The sequence below is a fragment of the Amblyomma americanum genome, chromosome 1, assembly GCF_052857255.1.
Source record: "Amblyomma americanum isolate KBUSLIRL-KWMA chromosome 1, ASM5285725v1, whole genome shotgun sequence".
Taxonomy (NCBI): domain Eukaryota; kingdom Metazoa; phylum Arthropoda; class Arachnida; order Ixodida; family Ixodidae; genus Amblyomma; species Amblyomma americanum.
Genome location: NC_135497.1, coordinates 176114302 through 176138907, shown reverse-complemented (window position 1 = coordinate 176138907; position 24606 = coordinate 176114302). Strand labels below are relative to the sequence as shown.

General features: G+C 46.5%; 1 protein-coding gene and 1 pseudogene across 1 annotated transcript in view; one reads left to right on the top strand and one right to left on the bottom strand.

The window, feature by feature from the left end:
* LOC144114241 (nephrin-like) overlaps nt 1-24606 on the bottom strand; it is a 331266-nt gene that overhangs the window by 247638 nt on the left and 59022 nt on the right. The window lies entirely within an intron of this gene.
* LOC144116395 (uncharacterized) lies at nt 22573-23657 on the top strand (annotated as a pseudogene).

Sequence of the window (24606 nt, the reverse complement as noted above, 5' to 3'; positions counted from 1 at the left end):
AGGCGCACCCGAGGAGTGGTGAGCGTAGAATCTGATGGGGCGTCAGCGTCGAGGAAAGCGATTGTGGCTACGGGGTCCGTGCGGCTCGCATGTGTGCATGTGCGTGTGCTTTCGAATCTGTAGCTCCTTCGGTACAGCTTCGGCGACGGCGCGGAGTCGGTAAGACCTGAGGGGTGGGGAGGAGGGTGGCGCCTTTCTCTCCTCCTCCTTCGAGAACCTCACGCTGCAAAGGCGCTGTTCTGAGGGGCGAGCGAACAGAAACTCTGGTTTCATGCGCGGCGCCCACTCGACTGTGTGCGTCTTTGCGAGCGCGCTGGGCATTATGCTTCGACGACGACGTGCCGCCTCGAGGCTAATAGAAAGTTTTGGCATAGCGCAGACGGACTCACGTAGACGTATGAAGGCTTGGCGGTTGTCTGCTGCGCAGCGCAGCCAAGTGAGGCGCGCATCTACCACGGCCTAGGCACAACTGTCATCAGGTAACAAAGAATATATACATCTACGCTAATTAGTCTCAGCTAACCGCCGCAACGCGGTGTGTGCAGAAACTACAAGAAACCTATTTCCTGTCGGTGAGAGCGCTAAGTGTCAGGTCCTGGGCTCACAAACGCACAACATTCACCGTGACTACGCCACTCGGTCCGCTTCCTATCTTGTGCATGTGCAAAGCAGTTTGCCGGTGGATCGTGCAATCAACGTTACGTCAGTTTAGTGGGGAATATTTACTTGATCACAACAACTACTGAGAGCTGTCGCTGAAACTAGCGTGACGAAGTGGTAACCGGTCTGTTAGTTTTTAATGGAGTAAACAAGTGATTTTCAGTTGTCTGTCGGTTAGGATTGATTGATCAATTGATTGATTGATTGATTGATTGATCGGTTGATTGATTGATCGATTGAACTGTAATTTTCAGCAACGTCTGTTGTGTTTAGTGCTGCGTTCATTATATATTCGGAGAGTGGGGTATACATACCCAGTCATGCGCACGTTGCAGAAAAGAAGGAACTGATTACAATTACAATTACTTGATCTGATTTCTGCCGTCAATTGCAGCCAATTAAAAGTAACTCAACAATTGCGGGGAAGTAATCGACTACTACTGCGTCATTTTTATTCGTATTTTAAGAGCGTAGAACAAATATACACGTACAAAAATCGAGCCTGTGCGCCTTGCTTGACCTACAGTCTGTAGCAGTACATATGTTGATAATTTCACCTGCACTTGTTTTCCCAATTTTTATTCGACAGTTTCCCACGTTTCCTTGTGAATACATCACTAGGTACACTTTAGAGTACTTCTACTTACCAGATGGAAGGACGTGCGTTGCTTTAACATACGAAGACGTTGCGTACCAACTAGAGGCTGCGCAAGGCGCCGCGCTTCGATTTTGTTCGCCCTCTTAGGGAACAAAGCCAAAACTCACTAAGCATGGCATTCCGTCGTGCCGTCGAGGTGAAATGCGAAGGGCAGAGCACGCAGCTAGTGGAATGCACACCTTCTTGCATGTGGCTTGCATGGGGGGACACCTTCGCACATGCTGCTTCTGGATCCGCTGCTTGACCGGTGACACTAACTCTATGGAATCCAGGGCTACCCCAGAGTTTGCCTCCGAGTCAGGTTTTCCAAATTATGCCACTGGTTATGAATTGTTGTGGAAAAAAGTGAAAAACAAATAATTGGATTGCCGAGAATGTTATGCCATGAAAATAGTAATCAATGCATTACAAAATTCAAAAAAAAATGTGATTTATTACAAGTAACCAGTTACTGGTAACGCGTTGGTTACAAGTGTGGGTATTCCTTAAGGACACCTTTCTTTGTTACATCCAGGCCTTCTAGTGTTCTGTGAAACTCCCGTGAAACTCCCCTATCAGGACAGGTACACACCGCATGTATCAAAGCTGCCAATGTGCGTCTCTTTTCTGCAGGAAGCTACGACCGAGTATGCGAGAAATTGGCGCGGATATCAATAGACAGCATCTTCACTTTTATATCTTGGTGGTGAAAGTTCTTTTGTAACTAATAAGTATAGCTCATAATGTGTATTTTTGCAAAAATGTTATCCAGCTTTTCTTCTCTATACGAATAAACTACTCTCTCGCTCTCGGCCACTCCTGATGCCCTTTTATTTAATTCTACTTTCTGAAAATTGACTACATCGTGACCTTCTTCGAATCACAAAGCGTATGGAGTCTCTTCTGTGACATCGTATATCGTGCTCCCCAGGGCATCAGACTGGGTAATTTACTCTGCTTAGTTTTCCTGTATTGACGACATTGCAGCAAATATCATCTCAGATTCGCCAGCAACATTTAAACGTCAAACAGCAAGCCCCAGCCTCGGTCGCCGCACACAATCGAACGGCATCTGCTGCACACATATAAGAAAATAATACCTACATACCTCATATTGACCAAAACAAAGTTATATTTGCCAAACTCTGGAGCGATTTTTAAAATGCGTTTGCCTGAAGTTATGTTTACGCTGTAATTTCTGAAAATATCGTCGGCGTGTGCTTTTACTTTCAGACAGTCTAAGTGTCTCAGCAAGATGAAATTCTCGTTGTTGCTTCCTCGCATGCGAGAATTTCTGCATGAGTTTCAGATTCAGCCAGGCGGCTCTAGTGTGTTGCATGTCATGGTCGGCCGCTCAGACAAGGTTGTTAGAGCTCGAGCTTTTTGTTCTATAACATAAGACAACACGTAGAACTCCTGCTAAATGCAGTGTGATCACGCGTGGAATGTCACTTGTTCTGAAACTAGATCGTTATGTCCCACAAGAACAACATCCCGATAATCGAGCAGCAGACCCAAACTGCACTTAACTAACCGGGTGCACTTAGAAAGTCTGCATCCGACGCTCAGGTAAGGAGGTTCTCACTACTGCCGATGTTGCAAACGCAGTAAATAAGAGGAGCGACAAACCCACGTGCTGTACAGAGTAGCCATGCAAGGATTAGCACCGTTTCATGACTACCTTGTCGTTCATTAATCTAATAAAAAAAACCTGTACGCAATGGATGTAAATTATTTCGTTTCTGCCTAATGGGACATTGTTCAAACACACATCCCGACTAACAAGAGAGATTAGTGAAGCTTAGCACATGAAGAAACAAAGCAAGATTGCGCGTCAGGAAGCCGTTGGTTTTCCTACATGACAGTTAAGTTGCGTACCTGGACTCTACGTAGACACAGGGGCGTTTGGATTGCTATTTTTGCCCGCGCTTGTCTCATGTTGTTCATGTTTCCTGTGGATAATCTTCAGTTGTCAGCCAGCGCTGGTCGTGTGTTTTCTCTCCTTCCGTTCAGCTCTTACGTGCTGTTGCCTTTAAAAGATATCCCGGACTCACTTGTTTAGCTATAGTTATTGATGTAAATTAACAGGTGACGTGTTTCATGAGGCTTCGTAATCAGCTCGGGTTTAAGTATAATTTTGTGGCTGCTAATATTGCTAGTTTTTAAATGTCCCTCGTTCTGGTCTTGAGTATGTAATCAATTCAGATGCAAGATATCGCTGGCCATTAGGAGTGGCGACAAAACGTCTCGCCCAAGTGCAAAATACCTATTAAATTTTCTTACGCGCGCCACCGCAAGAGCGCCTCTCGCTATTCGTAAATTAGAAAACCTCAAGGAAAGACAACATTGCTCTGCAGAGTACGGGTGCGCCACACAAGCAATAATTTATACTTGCCTAAGAGACTGGAGCGCAATGTCATCATCATCATCATCAGCCTGACTACGCCCAGTTTAGGGCAAAGGCCTCTCCCATGTCTCTTCAATTTAACCCTCTCTATTGCCAGCTTCGGCCACCATGTCCGCGCAAACTTCTCAGTATTACTTAACTTAAACCGTGAAAAGAATACGCCGTGTGTCAAATCTTCGGCTTTCGGGAGTCCCAAATTCCAAGACGTCAAAGGTCTGCGTGCGACAACGAGCAAAATGCGAACAGGCAAGCTCTCTCTGAACTCACAAAGGCGTAAGTTTTAGCGGACACTTTGAATGCACTGAAGTCAGGATGGTGTGAGCACAAACAGACAAAGTAAAGGGGAACCGTCCTCGACCGACGCGTTGTCACACGAACGGGCGGCGAGCATGTTGGCACGCACAAAAGTAACGCCAACCGCACGTCGAGGTGTCGCTCACCAGTTCTCCCAAGCAAGCGGCGGGACGCAGCACTCTCCGTTCCGGGCTCGCAACAGCGTGCGACCTTGCATTTGCATGCTTATTACCAGCGCTCTTCTCGTCAACTTGGATGACGACAACATGGCCCCGTCGCTCAGTGCGGGGGCGTTCCTCAACGGGGACCGGGGCTGCTGTCACGGCGCACGCCACCCCCGCCGCGACCGCGAGCGCCGCTCAAGCAAAAAGCGCAGCCCAGGAAACGCACGCACACGGCGAGAGGCGCGAATCTGAACGCGACGTCTTTGGAGGACTCGCATTCTTGACCCGGCGTCAGCAAACAAGACATGTGCGCGCCGTGCGCGGCCCGGCGCACTCTTGTCGGCGGCTTCAAACAAGGGGAGCGCGCCCCACGAGCGGCGGCTCCCCTCGCCCGGCAGCCAATATCGCCAGCCAGGCGGCGATCGATGACCGAGGAAGCCGGGGCTGGCGCTTCGGCCGGTGACGTCTATGGGCACACACTCGCTCACTGCCACCTTTGTTAGCTCGGGAGGAGCAACAACGTGCCGTTTTGGAAACGCATATGGGCCACGTACGGGAAGGGGCCGGACCTCCCCGCGCGAGTCCCAGTCAACGACGACGGGGACCAACTTGTTGGCTCCTGGGGCACGGGCAAGCTGAGCGTCATTGTATGCGCGCTGACATATCGGCTGGCGGGACTGTTACACTCGTTCGAAAGCTAACTGGGCAAGCGAGTTTTGGGGAGCACGTTAATCGCCGGCGCCCAGACCACGAGAGCTAGACAGACTGCCCCCGCTCTAGCGCACGAGGCACCGACGAAAGCCGGGAACAGAATATATATATATATATATATATATATATATATATATATATATATATATATATATATATATATATATATATATATATAACGACTGATACGGCTATAACAACCGGCTACAAATCTCTAAATGCGACTAAGCGCCTAACTCTACCAGTTAAAAAGTTAATTATTTAAAATTAGTTAACGAGCATACTACTTAAGACGATTCGCCAGCTTCCTGGTCTGCCAGCACTGGTAATACTATGTTCGCAAAAGCTACATTTTTACCCCAAACAGCCTATGTTTGAAAATTTTTGAAAGTGTTCGCTGAAACAACTGGTGTGTGCATATATATATATATATATATATATATATATATATATATATATATATATATATATATATATATATATATATATATATATATATATATATATATATATAACTCATTTTAAATAATTAACTTTTTAACTGGTAGAATTAGGCGCTTAGTCGCATTTAGAGATTTGTAGCCGGTTGTTAGTTATAGACGTATCAGTCTAGATTTTCGAAAACGCGATTGCCCTTGGCGCTGTGGTTCGACAAAATTTGGCTTTTTCGACTAGTTACGTGCACTGGAGGGGTTACTATGCATGCATGCTATCGAAAGAGCATGTATTTTCGCACGATGCAGCCAAAGTTTGTCGAGCTACAGCGGGCGAGGGTAATCGCGTTTTCTAAATTCTAAAAACTGATATGGCTATTTCCGAACGGCTGGCGACAAATCTCTAATTTCAACTAGGCGCCTAAATATATTAGTTGAAAAGTTAATTAATAAAAATTGGTTAACCAGCCTACTGCTTAAGACGATTCATCGGTTTCCTGGTGTCCGCCTACACTTACTATGGCGCAAAAGCCATATTTTTACCCCAAAAAGCCTATGTTTGAGAATTTTTGAAAGGGTCCTCTGAAACTTCCTGTATATATATAAAGTAGACTGGCACACGCTTAAAAATATAACATGGTTTTTCTGACGTTTCGACTGAGGGCCAGTCTCCTTCATCCCAGTGGTTCCATGATTATTCCTGACGAGTATGTATAGGGGCTGGAAAAAATCTGCTAAAATGCGCCCGAGTTACCCCCCCAAAAAAATAAAGAAAAGAAAAAATTACAAAATACATATCTACGCACTTGGCGTGTGATGGGTCACAGCAGTCCAGAAGGGTGTCCAGTGGCCGTACTTCGGGCATAGTACAAAACACCGAAACACACACGCGCGGGTGTACACACACACACACACACACACACACACACACACACACACACACACACACACACACACACACACACACACACACACACACACACACACACACACACACACACACACACACACACACACACACACACACACACACACACACACACACATATATATATATATATATATATATATATATATATATATATATATATATATATATATATATATATATAGAGAGAGAGAGAGAGAGAGAGAGAGAGAGAAAATGTATTTGGTTGCTAGAAGTAAAATGCAAAGTCGAGAAACGGTCGCGTCGACTCAAAATAAATAAATCTTAAATGAAGCGTTCTCAACTTTATATATATATATATATATATATATATATATATATATATATATATATATATATATATATATATATATATATATATATATATATATATATATATGCTGTTTAGGGATGGAAGAATAATAGTTCAGTTGATCTGTTGCTTAAGGAACATTAATTATAACGCAGTAGAAAAAACAACCATGCCGCCGGTGGGATCCAAAACCTCCGAATATCGCGTCCGGTGCTCTACCAACTGAGCCACGACGACGGCTGTCCAATCTGCTGCTTTCATGGGTATTTATGTTTATTGCGTGTAAGCGAACCTTTGAGAGTCTTCACCAGCGCCACCCTCGGCCATAGCGGCGGACGTAGCACGTCCTGTAATACCGCGAGTGTGACGTGGAACTTCATCTAACGGCGAGAACCCTCTTATGCTACCTATGGCATCAAGACTGCCAGAACTGAGACCCTCGTTAAGCTATTAGCAAACAAGGGAAGGAAAATTGAGGGGCTTCTTCTCCCTAATCTTTGCAGAATTGCGAATCGATTCGGTGAACGTTCTTTTCACTTGCATTAGGAAATTCTGGCAGCGTCTCTCCCTCGTCTAATTAACAACCGAGCGCAGTGTGGAAACGAAATAGTGCGCCACCCTAATTAGGGCTAATATAGACTGCTTTCGAGAAAAAAATATTTACGGTATTACAAGTAATTTGAGCCTGGCGCTTAAAATAACCCTGCTTTATTTTATTATCGTGAAACTGAGCCAGTATGTCTTGTACATCTTCCAAGTAATCATGTATGAAAGAGGAGTGTTGTCGGTCGTGGAAAATAAAAAAATAAATGAATAATTATTTTGCTTGACGCTAATTGGACTATTGGTTACTTTCCCTACCTCACCTGCGCTGAACGTAGAAAAAGACATTTATTTAGGAAGTTCAAATGCGTCACAAAAAAAAATGAACAGGCACACAAAATCACCATCAAGGCAATTCCTGTAATCGCCCATTTTCTCTTCATGGTGCCAAGGCAGCTCGCTAACCGTTAGAGTGTCCGAAATGCATACAACGCTCACTGGCGCTGATGGCTGCTGTGGCTTCGCGAGCTAGAATACGCCTCGTAAAAGGAACTTGCAGCGGCGCTGATAGGCAAGGGATGTTCAAAACATGCGCTCTTGTAGCGGGTATTTGATATCTAGCGCTCTTTGTTCAGAGCGGGCAAAACAGAGATTAATGCTACGGTTAGAAAAGCCGTGCCGATTTTCACCTTTTTCCACGCTTTAAAAATTTATTATTCGCCTGAAAAAAAATATTGGAACCAAAACATTTAGGTAAAATTCAATACAAAAAATTGTCGTACTAATGCCCTGCTCGTCATAATCACTAACAACGAATTTTGCTTCCTCTATGAACATGAAACGGCTCTTACCATTTCCGGCTCTTATTACGCAACAACTTGAACGAAAGAATCTGTACAGCGATGCGTCAAGGAGACAAATTTAGTAGTTCGCTCATACTATTAAGAGTTTATAATTATGGGTAAATAAATACGCATGAATTGTGTGGCTTTACTCATTTTATTATTTTCTTTATCAATTAAGATCACATATATTTATAAATATATGTGTTTATGAACATTACATCCCTGGCAGCTATTCTCTAAAAATTTCCTTGCCTCAACATCGCTGACAGCACCAGTTCAGACCTACATTGTAGAAACAAGCCTGTGCCTTTCACAGTGATAGCGTCCTGTCTATTTGTTTTAAACACATGTATTTTACTGGTAATTTGTTTGCATATTTTCATTGTTTACCCCTTTTCTCATTCCAGCAGCCTGTTCAGATCCACTCATAATACGTAAAGCGAAGGAAATGCTTACTGTGCTTTCAGTAGCTGTGAAAGGGTATCCATCAGCAGCTATTCTACGCATAGTACATACTCGCTCAGGAGCAAGGTTTTTTTGACAGAATTAGTCTTTTTTTTGCGCCGCTCAGACACTTAAGGAAAGACACAATCCTAGAAGTTTTATACAAACTACCGCCTAGAGAGGCGTGAAATTTGACCATATGAAGCTTGCATCCTGTTCGTGCCAGGGGTTGAAGTTGGAAAAGATAGCCAACAAATATGACCATCGAATTTATGTTCATTGCAAGACGACAGCCTCTCCAGTTGAGTTCCTGTTGACCCCCAGTGACTTTGTATTAAACATCGGTGGTCCCCCAGAAGATCAGCTGGGTTGTCCTAGCTGGTCTTCCATCAGCTGAAGCCACCCTATCCCCGACAACTTACCAACCTCACCCACCCACATGACTCTCTGTCGCTTCCTGCTACCATTACCTCCTGTTCATCCACTCCGTTTCCCTAAGCGACCAACGGTTATCTGCTCTCCGCATTACAGGCTATTCCCATCTCCAATTCCTGTTCTTGATTTCAGGAAGGATATTGTGAACTTGAGCTTTCGCCCTGAGCCAGTCTGATCTATTCCTGTCTCCTAATATTTGTAGTATCCAACCTCTAACATACAAAACAGCTAGCAGAACTGTCAAAGCCACTCATTAAGCGTAGGGTAAGCGGCATAAGGGAGTGCAACATAGAAAGTACTGAGCAAGCTGTGAAGTACTAAGGTAGCCTGAGCGCACCAAAGAGAATATTAAGTATAAACTAAAATCAGATTTACGCGTTCTGAGACAAGAAAGATGATGATATTGATAATTTGGATGAGATAGTTAAATTAGCAGAGGAATCCCAAACAGATTTTCGCAACAGCCGAAATGATCACCAAAGAAATGGACATTCTGCGGATAAAAAAAAAAGAAGTAAAGATCGCCTTAGGAATAGAGCCCTTCGTTTTGGGATGTAAAACTCGATTTAAACCGAGTCCAGATTTCGGAAAGATTGGGCTCAACAACGATATTTTTCCCCCCTGAAAACACGCCTCCAAGAAAACGCTCTGAAAAACGCGCGGAAACTCGCGAATATCTAGAGAATATTTTAAGGAGCTCTTTTCTTTAAAAAGCAGATTTTAAGCGATTTTTAAAGCGGCCAGTCACATCATGGCTTCACTTATTAATTCGTTAAAAAAAATACCTGTCGAAAAGAGCGGTCGCGAGACAAAGGTGGAGCTGGCATCTCAGCGGCATCATTGTACCACTGTGCCGTTACGTAGCGCTGCCCATGCGGACGACGCCCTGATTATGACGCTGAGGTGCGCTTCAAACGGCTGCTGTGATTACGAAATAATATTTTCGCAGTGGACACGCGGAGGCCGGTGCGCGTAGCACGGACGCATAGCGAGTGGAACGTACGCAAGGAAACATGAACAGCTTTCCTGGACGTCAGCAACTAGCGTCCTCTGTTAGCCGCCAATAGCGTAACAATGCGCAACTGAATGGGCACATTTTAAACGTCTCATTAAAAAAAAATCTATTTAATCCCGTAAGGTTCTATGCGAACATGGTATATACCATCGCCGACTTTTCTTTCTTGGTGCAGAACATGAGTAATATGCTTCCCTACGCTCGCAGCATTTTTGAGAGCTATGGAAAATCAACGGGATGTATTGAACGTCCGAAATTCCAGTGGTTATTTTGAGTCTACAGCACCACGCGGCTTGCAGCGATGACTGTGCAAGTTTGAAGCGTTTGTTGACATTTCCTGTTCTTGTATCTTCAGTGAACTAGAGAAAAAATGTACCATTTAGTAAAGACTTCTGTAGTGAAAGCAGCATTTCTGGTTTGTTTACAGAAACAAAATGCATAAATGAAGCACCTTACACCCTGCATCGAAGCATATGAAGCGCTCATGGTTATTTGCACTGAAAAAAAAAACAAGCACAAGGAACTTGGAAAGCGTAATTATTTTTCAAAAACCCAATTTGTACCCGATTCGACACCAAGAAATTGCGCCTGAGTTTTGCCTCCCGATTTCATAACAAAATAAGACGTGAAAATTAAGAGCACTAATTACAAGCAATGAAAAAACTAAAAGCGGCAGGTAAAGATTAGTTAACTCATATCTGTTTAAAGGTAGAGAAATTGTGCTCGAAAACCTTCCCGCCCTATAATCTCAATGCCTTATGATTGCGAACGTACAAGAAGCATAGCAGATTGCTGACATTTAAATATCCACACGAAAGGTAATCTAAGGTGATTTAAGGACTTGACGTATTTTTGACCAATTAGATTAGTGTGCATTGTTTGCAAGATGTATATACCAAGGTAGTCACTTAAAATCAAAGCTACCGAATACTTCAGTCAACAAAGAGAACACACTGGTTTTAGCAAAGCGTACTCGAAAATAGGCGATGTCACGCCGTACTATACTGCTCTGCTGCTGATCACCGCGAGCTTATAAGTGGCATTCAGAGGGTTAGACTAGGAAGAGGTGGAGATAAAGGTTTATGGAGAACGCCTTAATAGGCTCCGATTTGCTGATTACATTGCCTTGCTAAGAAAGGGTAGGAATTTCAGGGCATGACTGACGACTAAATACCTCATGTACAGCGGTGAGACTAGGAATTAGAAGAAAACTAATGTTCAACAGTCTGTGAAGGGAAGAGCGATTTACAATAGGCCGCGATGCGTTGGTATTTGTAAACGAATACGCCTATCTTAAGCAAGCAGTGAATGCAAAAAAAAAACAATGGCTGTGGTTTAGCTCTGGTTAAACCTGGAGTGACGCGATAGCTGCAGCTAGCCGAGAGGAACTCGCTCAGTCGAACTGCAACGTCAGTCTTTCGCCGCTCCGTTTCGCTGGGCGTTCCTTCTTCATCTTCGTCCCTGAATGTGGATTCACTCTCTCCCCCTCTCCACCCCATACCCCCCCGCTCAGTTGCGCCGGCGCGCCGCGCCACCGGCAGCTGCTCCACACCACGTGACCAACCACGTGGCCAGCCACGGCGCCGCCACGGAGCTCAAGGGCGGCTACGTAGCTCAAGGGGTGCCACGCTGAAGGCTCGAAGTGCTAGCGTACTATGTAGCTATCGCTACAATACTTAGGAGAATAAAAAGAGGATAGTCCGCATTTGTCAGTGGCTCTTCGCTCATGAACAACAAGCTATCAATATTACTCAAGAAGAAAGCGTATAATAGTTGCATCTTACCAGTACTCACCTATGGGTGAGGAACTTAAAGGATAACGAAAAGGACTGAAAATAAATTGAGGACAACGTAGCGAGACACAAATACCACGCATTCTATTTCATAACCCCCCCCCCCCCCCCCCCCCCGCCTCGTGGTGAAGGTATCAGAAACGTTGAAGCAGATGAGTGACATCTGTAGGGCCCTTATGTATTGCGATCTTGGAAATGACAAAGAAATAACCCCTTTGCGGCTAAGTGATTGCCAACGTAAAGAGTAACCACGTAAAGAGAGGCTGAGTTTTTTTTTTTTTTAACCTTTGCTGCGGCAGCACGAGCAACTCGTTACTGCACATTCCATCGCTCAAGAACTCACGCAAAATCGCTGCACATGGGCTTTCTTCCCAGAGCAAATGGAGAGTGCGAACTTCCAACTGACAAGGCACAAAAAAAAAATGAAACGCACTTAGTGGCCAGTGAGGGCGGCGTCAGTAGGACACGACCACTGAGGCCACATCGGCCGCCCGGTGCGGTCATGTGAGGCCATCAGCGTCGTCCAAATTCGATGCAGGGAAGCGACGCTAAATGAGTAATGGGCGAGGCAACGCAAAAGCGGAAATAGAGATGACCTAATAAAGATGGAGTGCCTCAGGCTCGGACATTCGCTATGAACGCCCGCGAGAATGAAAATTAATGCCGGCTGGGCGCGGCGAGAGCGCCTTATTGCTCGGATTTTGCCGCGGTCCGCCGCTCGGTGATGGCCCCGGCGGCAGAGCGCGGGAATTGAAACTGCGGCCGCTCGTGAATGCGAGCCGCGTGAAAAGTCCCGCGGAGTCGGACCAAAACAACCACAACGATGGCGACAAGGGAAGGGCGTTGCGCAAACCATCCTCATCCCTATACGCTTCTGTGGACGGTCACCTGCGGCCAGTACAAATTTGGGTTCGCACGCATCGTTCAGGTTCAAAAGGTGCGTGTTCTCTTTTTAATGTCGCTTCGCACCAATGCAGGTCAGAAATGAGGTAGAAGGCGCACAACAACCTCACGTCGGACTAGTGTCACATTTTTTTGCTTCCAAGAATCGTATAATTGCTTGTGCGGGTGTGGATAATATTTGACAGGGACAGGCGTATACGTGGTCGGGCCGGGAATGAAACACTAACAGCGTAGCGCGTGGCGTTAGGCATAGTCAGCGCAACCTATGCAGACTCTTCACAGACACGAGCGTTCTTATCCTGCTCTGATGCAGCTTGGCAGTCATCACATAGGTGGGTTACAGCGACTCCATTCAACGCTGCAAGGTCTCTCAGGCGTCCTGGGGGAATATCTGGTCGTACGTTTGTTTCCAAAAGTGCGAGCGGCGGAAACAACATAAAAACTACGAGGGCAGTTTTTATTGTGTATTAGGGGGGAAAAAGTCTCTCGTATGCTTTGTGGCTTGGTTTACTGCCGCAGTTCGCATCATCAGAAAAGAGGCCGAATTCCAGAGCGCGCGCAGTTTTGGAACTTCGCATGCCTGATGTAATGCTTAAAATGACGCTGCTACATCTTAGTGTGAGGAAGTTAGCCAGCTGGCTACGTAGCTTGATTTGAACTTATGAAATACCGTTTTCATAACGGTAACTTCGCTCTCTTTCTAACTAGCAAAAACCATTGCAGTTTTCAATAAAGATGACACAAATAAAATTCCAAACTACCTACCAATTTCAAATATTTCTTCCATTAGTAAAATCACGGGCATTTTTTTTTATTCGAGTAGTGTGCGATAAGGCATACCGAGAAAAGGCAATGAAATATAGGACAAAGTTAGAAGAAGGAAGAGCAGTCTTGCTCAGGAAGTCGCAAAGGTTTCTGGTGTAGCAATGGTCCATTGTCCACTTTTCGCAGTCACATTGGCGGTTCCACCACAGACCCACCTGCCTGAGCATTTGTTCGCCAAGCGTCCAAATAATTATTTTCTGTTTGTTATAATTCTCAGTTTGGATTCCATCCTAGCTTGTTACTGGCTTGCCATTTCTACCACTGACTCACCATATCAAGCACTCTACTGTAGACGCGGTCAACATAGTTGGTTCTGTTTTCTGGATTTCTCGAAGGCGATTTGCCCTACTAATCCCAATATTATGTTTCATAAATTTGGAGGAGAGTTCAGAACCGAGGAACCCTTTTGCATGAAAACATCTTTCGGTGCAATCTCTGGTCCAGCATTAACATTGTCAAATCTTACTTATCCTATAGACAACAGTGGGGTCGTCTTAATTGCTGGTGTCTGCTCTGAAACTAAAACTGCTAATCAAAGGGTTTTTCCCAGGGTTCTATATTAGGCCTGTTGTTCTTTAACATATATTCAAGAATGCATTTAAGTCACCTTTTCACCTCAATTGGTCCTCAAATTTGCGTCCATCCGCCCGTCCGTCCGTACGTACGTCCGCACCACGAGAAAACTCGAGAAAATGAGACACACGTGGTTTGAATGCGACTCGAGCCCCCACCTCACAGGTGCCCCCACTTCATAGGTTCCATTAAATGGTTCTAATAACTCGGCTATCTTCACATGGCTGCCGGTGATGTTTCTTGTTGGCATCTGTTCTTCTCTTAACTATCTACAGTTAAGCGAGCGTTGTACATTTCGTTTAAAAGTGTTTGTCATATTTCGTCATGGTTTACGCGTCCTTCGATGTATCTTTCAGGTTTCTGGTTTTCATTGACAGGAGTGTGTTAGAGAAATAAGTGCTTTAGTAAATTGGTGAAGTAGGAGGTTCCAAAGCGATGCTGTCAAGAGGACATCCTATTACAAAATATTTCGCACGTGTACTTGTGGACTATACAAACTCCTGGACTATACAACAAGCACTCATTCATGGAAGAAAAGCAGCGCTCTGAAACGAGGAACCCCTTCGCGCTTATACCCAGTCTTGGGCGTGAAAACATCAGCTTATCTATTATTAATTTATTTTTGCGTAATCTTGGTCTATGCCTTTTCAACTTGCCAACAGTCAAGTATGTTAAAAATTAATTGATCACAACGCATTGATGTATCACACTCCCACCAGCTTTGCGAAAAATAATTTTCTACAGACAAAGGTTCATTCTAATTACGGACAGAGGAAGTTTTTCGTCACCGCTGCTAAATTTTGAAATACTTTCCCATTTGAATCATAGCCGCCCTTTTTTAAATTTAGAATATTTTTGAAATATTTTCGATTTGCCATGTAGCAGGTTTTTCATACACTTTTCTTTTCTATTCGTTATTCGTGGGGCTTTCCTGTTGGTTTGCTCGCCGCAAAAATAACTATACTTCAATATTCTTTTTTATAACTCGGGAACGTGTTGTTATAATTGCATCTTTATGTTTCTTACTCATTTGGGGTTGCAGTACAGTACACGGGTTACTGGCGCCAATGCTGTATATCACTATGCATACTTTAATTTATGTACTGTCAATAAACTTGTTTCATTTGATTTGAGCACAGCAGTCTGTCCGTGATCTCACCACAGGGGCTACGTTTATCGCAGGCTGCCCCCACAAAGACGGTAACAAGGCCAGAACGACATGGTACAAGGATGTCGGCGCACTCAAGAACATTTGAGCACCGCCATTGTAGCTCCGCTCACGTATGTGTCAAGCAAACGAGAGAGCTGAGGAAGCGGCGGCGCGAAGCGAAACATTGTGAAGAGCCTACTGAGAAACTAGTGCCAAGCGCAACAGCGCTATACGCACGGCATCGCGTGGAACAAGCACTTCTCAGCAAGACTCGTCATGACTTCGCAACTGCACATGTTATCGTGCACTTCTACGCGACAGCGCACGGTTTGCGCCGAAGCCAAAATTGCGAGAGCGTTGCGCGACTGATCAGCGCCTGGTGCATCAAGCTCAGGACGCTACCGGACGGCACATAAAAATACTAGTGCTTGTTCCTGTCAAATTGCAAAGCGTATTTGTTGTATGCATGTATGTTAGAAAGAAAGAAGAAAAGAGAGAGAAAGGAAGCATGAAAAGAAAGAGCGGAAGGAAGGAAGGCAAAAGAAAGAAAGGAAGAAAGAAATAAAGAAAGCAAGAAGGAAAGAAAGAAAGAAGGAAAGAAAGAAAGAAAGAAAGGAAGAAGGAAAGAAAGAAAGGAAGAAAGAAAGAAAGCAAGAAAGAAGGAAAGAAAGAAAGAAAGAAAGAAGAAGAAAGAAAGAAAGAAAGAAAGAAAGAAAGAAAGAAAGAAAGAAAGAAAGAAAGAAAGAAAGAAAGAAAGAAAGGAAGAAAGAAAGAAAGCATGAGGCCACTGACATCGTCACCACTCCAAAAATTGGATGACAGCTATGATCCAGAAAAGGAACCGCCTTGAGAAGAGAAAGAGCCGTGGCCGGTACACAGAGTTCACAAAGCAGAACTGATTCGAAACAATAATCAACCAGCAACCTAAACTATCCTTTCTGAATGGACCCAGCACGGACGCATAAGGACCAGCGTGAGCTATAAAATACCGCTTTAAGGCAGAAAGAAGGCTGCAAGTTGGACAAGCTGTACCTTTCAGACCATTTTGAGTACTTGGAATGCATTAAGTGCCACGAAAATGCCCGCTTTCTTCAACGGTGGGACCATTGGTGAAGCACGAACTCACAGATGAGTGTTTCCCACCAAGATTGAGAGGATTCGTTTCGGAATGAAAAAAATTTGCTTACAATTTCACCTTATGCAAACTCCATCGCGCTTACCAAGAACAGAAAAATAGGGCAAACGGAGGTGAATTTTTCTTTGCAGAAAGAGTGACTGTCTCTGTCCTCTACATGACACGCCGAAGAATGCGCCTGGTGAAGTCAATGACCAGTGTGCAATAAAGAACACAAATTATAAATGAAAATTTCTGACGCGGTTTCCGAGCAGAAATGCAAATGCTTACATGCCAGAACCTTCTTGAGTGATATTTCAGCCTGCAATCCATGTACGCTACTGCCGAATGAACACTGAGACCGGCACAGTAGTTCGGCAACTGCTGCACTGCGAGGAGAAATTTAATCTCGCCTGAAGAATGAAGTTTACTGCATACATATGTGTGGGCGTGTCGTAGTTACGTTTTGGGATACCTAACCCGAAAAAAAAACCTCTGAACGTGCCGAATAAAACTCAAATTTAGCTCTTTTGTTCGCCTGGCGCAATGCCGTCTTTACTTACTGTGTCATACCAGGTACCCCCAAGAGACTCGATTACAGGAAAAAAGCAGCAGTTCTTTTAATCTGAAGACATCGACTCTAATAATAACCGGCGAGGATAAAAACCAATCGAAATGCACGACATACTTGGAGAGACGAAGAAAAAAGAAAAGCGAAGGGAATTCAGGAGCCAACCTCGTGTTACGGCGCTTGATTGTCTTTTTTGCTTTTCATCCAACGCACTGTCTCCCCCCCCCCCCCCCCCCCCCTTTCGCTAGGGGCGACCACGCGTGCACGGACAGAGTCCCGCCGCTTGTATGCTTTTCTTGCGCGTCCACCGATCTCGTCCCGAGCGCAGCGCGATTTCAATAACGAGCGTAGAAGTGCCCAGGGAGACCCGCGCGCGCGCTCACCCTTGTTAAGTCTTATCCCGCGTTTACCCCCTAAGGGTGCACCCCGGGACCACCCCTGCACCCTCCCCCACTCCCGCACTGCTCCCCCACATAGTGAGTGCGTGGCGCGCCTCGTCCATGTTTGTTGATTCGTGCTTGCTGGAGAATGCACGTTTTAAAACTGTTCCACAATTTTTTTCTTTATTTGTACTTCACTTCTCACTTTGCCATCTTCCATGTCCTTAATAATGCGCGCTTCTGCTGCCGTGCCTTATGTATATTCCCCCCCCTCTCCCTCTATCTCTTTCTCTAGAGCTTGAAAGAAATTAAAGCACAGGAGCGGGAGGAAAACACAAAAGGAGCATGGCTGAGGGGGGGGGGGGGGCGTTGGCGTTTTTTGATCATGCTGGCGCGGTGAGGTAGCGTTATTGCCTCGAGAATTGGGGCCAGCGTTCTTTAAGCGATTACGCTGGAGGTGACGTGGAAGAGGGCGAGCAGGACGCCGTTACACGGCTGTCGGCTGATTGCATGCACCAACGAGGCGGTTTAGCCCTGGGTGGCTCGGGACCAGATTGAAGCAGGCAGTGCAAAAGTAATACGGGCGGCAGAGGAGCGCAGGAGCTAAGGCGATGAATGAGCAGTCGAGGGATGGTACCTTTTTATCCCCCCTCAGTGCAGCCGGCCAGACCTTTAGCTGGCGGGCGTTTTTTGTGCTCCTGCAGCTTATGACGGAGCAAACTTGCGAAAATATCAGATCTAAGCACAGGCTCACTAAGCCCGTGCTTAATATAGAGCTTTCCGCAAGTTTGTTCCGTCGTGAAGCGCTGGCGCGCAGAAAAAGCTACCGTCGCGCACGCCAGCTAAAGGTCCGGCCGGCTGTACGGAAGGGGGGGGGGGGGGGGGCAGTGCGTAGCACTGGAGAGAAAAGAAGGTGCCATGAATTGAGGGCGACCAGCATAAAAAGGTGCCGACAATACTCGAGCTCTCCTTAGAAGCAGTGAAGCAGATGTTAAACTTTGGAGAGAGAAAGAGAAAGACCATCGCGCAGCGAAGTACGTTCCAAAAGCTATTAATAGAATGAAACGTGGGAGTAACACGCAAGGATGTTGAGAAAATAACCCGAAAAGAGGTAGATCCACAAGTGAACACAAACTCTGTCCCTGCTAGATCTCCCAATGTAAAAAGACCAGATCGGGAAGAAACACCTGAAGGAAGCGTAATTTATATGCGTAGCGTGCAAGGAGAAATTCTTATATATAGGAAGGCTAGGTTCCACTTGTAATAACTTGCACTGCCCTTATGTGTATCTGAAAACAGTTTTCAACGCTTATATAAAGTGGGCCACATTATGCTCGGTGTTCGCGTATCACAAAAAAAAAAAACATTTACGTTTTCGTCTTTTTTCTTGTTTTTCTCATAATTTTGAACGTGCGAGGGCGAAACAAAAAATTCCTTAGTGTGGAGCAAATTCGTCAACCTCCATATCAACAGAAAACCGCTAAAGAGGCAACACTCGCTGATTTAAAAATTGCCGCCTCACACTCCAAAGCCGACTTGCACAAGCTGACGTTCGAAAGCTGTCCTGCATAATGGTGTAAACGGCGTAGTGATATGCCAGCTTCAGCGAATGTTTGCGACTGTGTTCTGGAGGACGGAGCGCACACCACGCAGCCTCCAGTCGCGCCCCTCCCTACATCACTAACTTAATTCTCACTACACGTTACGGAAAGAGTGCTTCTTGCATGTTTCGCTTTGTCCCTACCTATTACTCCGCCGTTTTTCTGGTGCTCACATGTCACATGACATCGTGCGCAAGTGATTGTAAGGCAGTTTTCGACGATTGCCGAAGGAACCGGTTCCGGCCAAGCCCATTTCGCCTGTGATGAGCGGAAGCCCCGTCCAAGACATTGATTCGTCTCTTGTGCCGACACTAAGAAAGTAGAGCTGCAAACACACACTTTCACGCGTATGCAAAACGCAGCTGACTGGAGCCGCTCCCAGTTCTTGTCGTACTCGCCGCGATGGCCCAGTGGCTTTGGGGTTTGGCTAATTTTTCCGAAGACACCGGGAGCGAATCTCGGCCGCCGCGGCAGCATTTCAATGGAGGCGGAATGCAAAAACGCCTGTGTGCTGCGCGATGGCAGCGCATGTTTGAAAACCCCGGTGGTCTAAATGAATCCCGACCCCTTCACCACGGCCTTCCTCACAGCACGCACGTCGCTTCGGAGCTTTGAATCCTGCGTAATATAACCAGCAGTTCTTGTTACATGAAGAACAAGACGACAACAGCATTCGTGTCGCAGAAAACAAACATACAAGCAAAAGTATGATCTGAGCATAAAGAGAAAAGGAATTTTTTCTAAATAATATCTCTTAGGAGACATGCGAACTTTTGATATTTTTTTCTTTTTATGGCAGGTGCGAAATCTCACTCATTAATCTTGGATCTTCGAAGTATGAGGCGTAGCTCTACACTGGACTGCGACCCCCGACTAAGATTTACCCAACGTCAACTAAAGAAGGTGTTGCCATAAGGAAGCTGCTCAACAGGGAGCGCATGTGCGAAATGTAATCAATGTAAATAACGCGATGCCTAAATAATGAGTCGACCTTCGCTCACCTGCTCGTCCTTTCTTGGACAAAAACAATTATATCAAGACTCGGCACTCTTTGAGCCTCTTGAAGAACTTCTTTCGCAGGCACATGACAGTAGAAGGTGTCCTTGGCTCTCATCACGGACATCAATATCACAGCCTTTAAACGGAAAATATGTACGGGAAATATACTTGCGCGTGCGCAATTATGGCACATTGATGTAAAACTGCAAAGTTGCTTGCTACAAAGGAGAGCTGTTTTTGTGGTTCAAAAAATTGCAGAACAGTTGCGAGTTTCTAACGCGAATGATCCAGCTGTAGCTAGCTTGTTATTGCCAAGACATGGAGATATATTAAAAGTAATGCTTTTTATCTGAAGGCTGCGATAACGGCTTTCTGATTGTTGAGGTTTGTCCTTACGTGTTCAATATCCTCAATTAGGTTTCTGTTTGGAAAGACGAGGCAGAAGCACGCTTTCCTGGATGTGGTCGGTTCGTGGTTTGAGGTCGGTTGCAAGTTGTATAGTTAGTGGGTGTTGAAGGTCACTGACACAATCGTCGTTGCTTGCTTGAATGCTAAAGCATCCCACCAAAAGCACGCAGTTCTAGCAGATGTTTTCAGCACGTGTTCTGTGCTGGGTACGTCATCGCCAACGGCGAAAATCTGAGGAAATAATTAAGAAAAGCTAGAGCTGAAAAAATTAAATTGCAATATCTGTCACGTGACATGAGCCATCCAGATCGACTAAGGTGTAAGCATTGCTTCGCGTCATGCTTTGCATAAGCTCAGCTCGCTGTGCATCTCGCTTGCGAAACTGGCACACTAACAACTCTCGATGTGCTCCAACCAGGATCCGTGCGTGAAGTCACAACCGAGTCGCGCAGTCCCCGTTAAGAAATACGCTTCACATAGCAACGACTCCTCATTCTCGCTCGCGTTGCCATGCATCGATCGAGCATCGACTTTCGAAGAACGTGCCGTAAAAAGTGGCATCGTGACTTAGCCTGTGTCTTGCGGACGTCTGCAGCTGTCACAAGAGCTGCGTGGGACGGCTGGCTGTTTGCATGGGGTTAATCATCCCAAACCTAAGTTTGCCCACGACCAAAAGACAATTGTTTGAGAATCAATACCACTTAGTGTGCACATCTCCTTGCGCTCCCCCTTCCCTCCCTCCTTCCACCCTCTCATTGTCGTACGTAACGTGGGCGAAGGTTCTAAAGAAAAAACATTGAGGGAACGAAGCTGTAACAGGATTGCTGGAAAGGTTGTTCTCGAGCTAGTTGGTGCACTCTTCCATGTAATAAGTTAGTTCAACACATCATCATAATCATCATAATCATCATCAGCCTGACTATGCCCATTGCAGGGCAAAGGCCTGTCCCATGTCTCTCCAATTAACCCTGTCCTGTGCCAGCTGCGGCCACCGTATCTCCGCAAACACAAGATGAATATAAAACGGAAACACAGAACTTAGGAAGGTAGATGTTTAGGCCAGTTGGTGAGACATCAGGAGGCTATACACCGCAGCAGACACGGGATAGAGGGAGGTGACGACACAGGGCAGCACCGGACTTCTTGGTGAAATTCCTTCGGAAATTTTCTACCTTTCAAAACGTCAGGATGCTCTCTCCTCAGCCGGGGCCTTGTTGGCCACTCTGTGCACGAACGCTAGAAGGTCATGCTTGTCCACCGATGGTTCCAAGCTATACTTGGGTCCATGCTGCAACACTGCCTCCACTTCTGCTGGAACAGTCGCGTTGCCGAGGAAAGTGACTGGAACAGCGCCCACTTCTTTCCCTTTGCGTTTCCTTGGGAGCTGGCGGCGTAGGCAGTTGCAGAGGAATTCTGTCGACTGCTGCGTTGTGCGCTGAAAGTCCCGCCATCGCCTCCAACCAGATGATCCAAGACCAAACTTTAGAAAGCACACATTTCAAAGCCAAGCGTTGAAGAATCCCACTTACCTCCAGCACTCTGCTTTAAGGATTTAGAAATCATTTTCCAATGCCCGACAGATGGTCCAAATGCACCAAACATCGACAAAACAAAAAAGGAACAGGTGTTATTTCGCAGGCAATAGGCATAAGCCCTAGCTCTGCACGTCGAAGAAGCGATGATTGAAGAGCCCAGTGCACACTGATTTTCGGGGGTCAAGGAATGCACAAAAATTGGAGGGGACACTCAAGCTCCGCCTTGAGGGTATGACGCGATAGCGTAATGGGTTAATTCCTATATACGCAGAAGGTGCTGCATGAACCTGGTGCTGCTGATGCTACGTACGATGAAACAGACGCGCTGCCAGGTGCCTTCCCGAAACGCGCGGGACTCAAGTTGCAGTCGTAGTTCGTCGGCATATCGTTCTCGACAAACCCGATCGCCCCGAACGCCAGCATAGCTTCCGCGCCGAACGAACGGGCAGAAAGCCGCAAGCTTCATGGTGAACACGCCTTGGATGTGCGCTTCGTTGTTCGCCGCTCACCGCCTTATTCCTGCGTCCCCGCACGGCCTCACTGCGCCTGAGCGAGACGAGCGGGAGCCGCTGCCGTAGCGCGCTATCAGTTGGAGCAGTGGCGTACTTTGCGAGGAGGAGGAAGAGGAGGGAGTGGTTTTAGTGGGCTCCGCCTGATGGCGCTACGTGCGTGCCAAACGAAGTAGCGGAAACATACTTTGCTACTCGCTTAACTACGACTTCTGTAATTTCCATGCTCGTAATTACTAATATACACCACAGTACATGTTTCTAAAGCACCCTTCTAAGACAACATGGTATTCACTAGACGCGCCTGTGTTCATTATCAACCATCGAGCTGGAGTGGCGGAGTGGATTCTGCTTCCGGCCACGGTCGTGAAAGGACGCAGGATGGCTGGCTCTTCGCGAGCTGTGATAACGGCCGATGCTGGCCGCGGAACATCGTTCTTGGAGGGTTTCAAAGACTACAGGATTGTTCTGCCACCCCTGCCTACCGGGGAAGGACTGAAAACAATGGTTGTTCTTCACTACGAGACCCTGGGAGGCCTTACAGGATTGAAGATTTCCGCCAGCCGATGAAAGAAGCCGGCGTCATCGAACAGGTGGGTGGTATCGGAGCATACCAGATGTCGCACGTCTGGTTAGTAAACTTCCGCAGCGAAGAGGCCAAGAAAAACCTGCTCGACGCTGGGCATAACACTATTAAAGGGAAGCCTTGCGTAGTTTTTGACCCTGAAAGGCACGAAGGGCGGCTGAAGGTGCACTGGTGCGCCTTCAACGTGAGCAACGAAACTCTGAGGCGGGCGTTCACTGAGTACGGCGAAGTGAAAGAAGTCTCGACCGACAGATGGAAGACCGGCGGGTTTGAAAACGCTCACTCGACTACTCGAGTTGTGCGGCTGGTTCTACGAGAAGGTGCAAGCCTCGAACGCCTACCCCATCAGATGCGTATCGGGAAAGGGACAGTGTTAGTCGTCGTGCCTGGGCGTGCGCCGATATGTCTCCGCTGCCGCAACACAGGCCACATTAGGCGTGACTGCAAGGTGCCCAGGTGCAGCCAGTGCCACGCGTACGGGCACGAAGAGGCTGAATGCATGAAGTCGTGCGCCCGCGCGGCTGGGCGAGGAACACTCGGCGAAAACAGTGAGCAGCATATGGACGAGGATGAAGCTGAGCAGGCCGCCTCCAACCCAGTGGTCGAGACCCTAACGGCTGCATTGAAGCGCGACGACAAGGAAAACGACACGCCACCGACTGCTGATCCAACGCTCAGCCCACCCGAGTCGGCAGTCACGAACAAGGTTACCGAGCAACCGCAGGATATCCCACGCCCCGCTGAAAAAGGCAACGGGGAATCCATGGAGGTCGACCCTGCTGCTGCTAAACGGCGCCGCGACGACGTCGATGCAATGAGCCCGGAGCAAAGGCAACGTCTGCTACAAAGCCAACGGTATGCCGGCGAGGTGAAAAAGTAGCATGTCACCAGCGGGCAACGATCGTCGTCGCTTTCTCGCGACGACAACTCAAAGTCCTAATAATGGCAGGACGACACTACATGGCGCGACGTTGTGCGTGCAAACGTAAGCGCCGTACTGGTGGCCTGGTCTTGCTAAGCGATGGCGGCTTTGGAAAGACACCTCGTCGCAGCCACGATTAATGTCAGACGTCTTTCATTCAGGAGGACGCAAAATCATCTGTTACGAGTCGTGACTAAGCAGGAATTATTTATTGTAGAAACCAAAATCGAGAGTCAAGACCAGACCGACATTATGGTGCATTCGTTCAGCAGCCGATACGATTTTTGCGTGTCTCGTGCGGTGGGTACTTCGGCAGGGTGCATGCTTTTGATCCGCCAGTCTCTGGGAGCGATTGTGGAACGAGTTCAGACTTGCATTTTCGGTCGTTGGATTCTCTGTGACATGACATTAGCTGGTCTGGAATGGCGCGTCATCTGTATTTACGTACACAGTAACGTAGAAGAGAGGCCAAACTTTTTGTTACAGTCGGAAACTATTGTGATAGAGACTGTCTGGTCGTCTTGGCGATTTCAACTGCGTATGCATGTCAAGCGACCAGACCAGTTCGACTCCCTGTAGAGATGTGATTACTGCCTGCTTGAGTGACGTAACTGATCGCTGTCATCTGGAACATGTTGGTGATTGTCTCGGGTGTGGTTCTAGCGTTCGTTTTACCCATTTCCAGGGAACGAGTCCCGCACGTTTGCATCGAGCGTACATATCTGCCGAACTGATACCGTTCTGCGTCGAATACCTCGTACAACCAGTGCCATTTTGTGACCATTGTCTTGTTGTCTTCCATGTAGGGAAAAGAAAAGGAACGAAAAGCAAATTCGAGTGGGAAAACTGGTAACCTAATGAAAAGCTGCTGAAAGGTATCTTTATGGAGCGTGCAGCGTCGGCGGTA